Consider the following 3,975-nt stretch of genomic DNA (forward strand, 5'->3'; position numbering starts at 1 on the left):
TTTTTCCTGGGGTTCAAACTCAGGACCTTGCACTTGCCAGGCAGGTGCAGTGCCATTGAGCTAAATCCCTGGCCCCAAGAATTGGTCTTTGGTACCCTTTTGATGTCAATCTCTGAGATGAACCAGCCCATGCCCACAAATCTGAAGTTAAAAAACAACAAAAACTGCCTTTCATCCATGTAAGCTTACTGGCCTAAGAAGCAATAACAATAAGAAAAAGATAAAGAAAACAAAACAAAACAAAGCTATTGTCTGTCAGAGAAAAGGGAGGTTTATTTGCATAGAGGAGTTTTTTTCAGAGCATTTATTTATTTAGAAACACAGAATACAATCTGGGGTATTTCTTTTTCTCTTTAGCTATAGATTTATTAAGTATATCCCCCCCCCCCCCCCCCCGCCAAATACAAACACAACCAGTAAAAAACAAACCATAAAACATCAGTCTGGGAGCCACGATAAAACAGACCAAGAGCAACAGGAAACAGAGATGACCTACGTGTGGAGGACAGAGCTACATGGACCCGTGGGGTGGGGTGGCCATAAATACTGAGGACTCTAACTCAGGAACCCTAGTGTACTAGGATGAGCTGGTGGGAAGCAAAGCTGGGGGCAGTGTGGCTAGCTAGATGGCTCTGGGGCAGATGCTGCTTGTCTTGGGGCTGGCTGTCGCATGGCCCCACACACCAGCTGTGAGTGGCTCTCTTGGGGCCCTGGGCCTCAGATTCCCCCTCGTCATCTTCATACATCTCGTCCTCCTCCTCAGCTGTGGCATCCTGGTACTGCTCATACTCGGACACCAGGTCATTCATGTTGCTCTCAGCCTCGGTGAACTCCATCTCATCCATGCCCTCACCTGTGTGTCAGTGCAGGAAGGACTTGCGCCAGAACATGGCTGTGAACTGCTCCGAGATGTGCTTGAACAGCTCCTGGATGGTTGTGCTGTTGCCAGTGAAGGTGGAAGACATCTTCAGCCCATGAGGTGTATAAGGAACAGGGAAAGGGGACATTACTAGAACCTCTGCAGTAAGTCCTAGTCTCCTGTGAGCCACAGCAGCACAGGGCAAATTACAGGAAAGGTAGAAAAATGAGACTGAGAAGAAGCTGAGCTTTGGGTCTGATCAGTGCTGCTCTGGGCAGCAAAGATGAAAGCCCCCACCTTACCACACCTTTTATTCAGTACATCAGGAGAAACAAATGTAACAAATGACTTGCAGAGAGTTCAGGACATCCTGCGTAAATAAGATGTAACAATCCAAGAACAAGGAGGAACTGAGTAGATGTTTGTTCCTCCCAGGATGTTCTCAGCTCCCAGGATGTTTCTTGTCCTGGAGAATCACAACATCACCAGATCATTGAGGTCTCAGTTGTGACCGGAGGCCAAAATGGAATTATGTCTCAGAATCCCATAGCTGGGCTGTAGGCAGGAGAACTAGGCTAACCAAATGATTTTTCCCTAAAATTATGTAGCATTGCTCCTGACAAGGTGGGATATCACACACAGTCACCTTGACGTTGTTAGGAATCCACTCCACAAAGTAGCTACCGTTCTTGTTCTGGATGGCCAGCATTTGCTCATCCACCTCCTTCATGGACATGCGGCCCCAGAAGACCGTGGCCACTGTCAGGTAGCAACTGTGGCGAGGGTCACAGGCATCCCTCATGTTCTTGGCATCAAACTTTTGCTGGGTGAGCTCAGGCACTGCTAGGGCGTGGTACTGCTGGCTGCCAGGGGCAGTGAGTGGGGCAAAGCCAGACATGAAGAAGTGCAGGAGTGGGAAGGGCACCATGTTCACAGCCAGCTTATGCAGGTCGGTGTTGAGCTGGCCTGGGAAGTGGAGGAAGCTGGTGACTCCACTCATGATGGCAGACACCAAATGGTTGAGGTCCCCATTGGTGGGCGTGGCCAGCTTGAGGGTGCGGAAGCAGATATCATACAGTGCCTCGTTGTCCATGCAGTAGGTCTTGTCATCGGTGTTCTCCACGCTGGTGGATGGACAGTGTGGCATTGTAGGGCTTGACCATGGTGTCCGACACCTTGGGTGAGGGCACCACACAGAAGGTGTTCATGATCCGGTGAGGGTACTCCTCAAGCACCTTGCTGATGAGCAGGGTGCCCATGCCCGAGCCCGTGCCACCGCCCAATGAGTAAGTCAGCTGGAAGCCCAGCAGGCAGTCGCAGTTCTCACCCTCCTTCCGCACGACATCCAGGACTGAGGCCACCAGCTCCGCGCCCTCTGTGTAGTGACCTTTGGCACATTTGTTGCCAGCTCTACTCTGACCAAAGATGAAGTCGTGGGTCCGGAAGAGGTGCCCAAAGTCACCCGACTGAATGCTGTCCATGGTCCCGGGCTCCAGGTCCACCAGGATGGCCCGAGGCACATACCTGTGAGAGGAGGCCTCACTGTAGTAGACACCGATGCCCTCCAGTTGCAGGTCTGAGTCCCCCACATAGTTGCTGCTGGGGCCCATGCCATGCTCATCTCTGATGACCTCCCCGAACTTGGCCCCGATCTGGTTGCCACACTGACCGGCCTGGATGTGCACGATCTCCTTAATGCTGGCTGCGGACTCGGATGCTGTGGAGGATCAATCTGGGGTATTTTTCACGTTTCTCCTGTGCAAGTGAAGTTGATCTTCTTAAATAGAGATGAGATTTCTTAAATATGGTATTCTTAAAAATCAATTAAAGCCTTTTGGTTTTGCTTTTGGCTAAATGTTCAAAATTGACTGGTGGAAATATTTCAAACCACTAAGTTCAATAAGTCTGTTCAAGTTGGTTGCCTTTAAAGGTATTTAAAAAGACTGAATTAATTGGCTTAATTTTTTAAGTACATGTTTGAATGACTACTTCGTTGCTAACATTTACACTCCATGCAGATTTAACTAAATTTTGCTGAAGCCCTTCTTTAGTTTCGGAAGTCTTTTTGTTATCTCGCTGGGAGAGTGATACTGTCAACTCTATTTAGCAAATATGAGAACTGAGACGAAGGAGTTCCAAGGGCAAAGCTAGGAGATGGCAGAGCTGGTGTTTAAACCCTGGCCTTGTGATCCTCCAATTTTACCCTAATTCCACTGCAATGCTCTAGCTACTTCTCAAGCTGTAGTAATCTGTTCCTCTCTGCAATTAAAGTAACATCTTATTTATTTACAATGTGAGCAAATGCTGATGTAAAGCTAAAACCCCATAGGGGCCAATGAAGAATGATTGTAAGAAAAGTCAGTATCAGGTGAAATGGACTTCAAGGAAATGTATTTCTAGATCAAATGTGTAATAAGAAAGCTCCTAACCCATTCTTCCATTTTGAAACTATTCCTAAAACATGGACTAAAATAGAATAGACTTCACAGTTATTGATTGGTATAAGAACTCCTTCAATTTACTTTCTTATGGTCTACCTCATGCTAAAATGATGGTAGGTGAATATCAGATCTTAAAATAATAAGTGAAGTGAAGATAAATGAAACAATGATATTAAATGGAGACCAGAGGTAAGTTAGCACATGTAAAGGAATACCACACTGAGGGTGAAGGCAATACATCAAACCAAAAATGATTTTATGATAGCAATCAAAATAATGGCAATATGTACTGATGGGTTATGATTTTCCAGACATGGTGTTAAATATTTTTACAATGATTGTCTCATTGAATTCTTACAGAAGCACTATGAAGCAGGTACTGTCATTTGTGCTACTGTATAGATGAGGAAGCTGAGGCACAGAGAAGCTAACACGCTCAAGGTCAATCACCTAATAGGTGACAGAGGCTGGATTCGAACACAATGCAGTCTGCTTTCAAGTCCAGGCTTTTTACCATCCCTAGCTCTGTACCATGAAAACAGAGACACACTGGCATTGCTCCTGAAAAACTAGTTGTCTTCTGGCACCTGGGTCTAAGGGAAACGGTTCTTTGCACTCTTGTTCAAGGAACACTCTTGGTACAGAAGCTTGTTTCACTCTTACCATTTCCCACAA

General features: G+C 46.5%; 1 pseudogene; it reads right to left on the reverse strand.

Moving 5' to 3' along the window:
* Positions 1–400: 400 nt before the first annotated feature.
* On the reverse strand, positions 401–2,578 carry LOC101716895 (tubulin beta-3 chain-like; annotated as a pseudogene).
* Between the last annotated feature and the right edge of the window lie 1,397 nt (positions 2,579–3,975).

This window comes from Heterocephalus glaber, unplaced genomic scaffold (genome assembly GCF_053883595.1).
Source record: "Heterocephalus glaber isolate CG9 unplaced genomic scaffold, H.glaber_assembly_v1.0 deba00001481, whole genome shotgun sequence".
NCBI lineage: Eukaryota > Metazoa > Chordata > Mammalia > Rodentia > Bathyergidae > Heterocephalus > Heterocephalus glaber.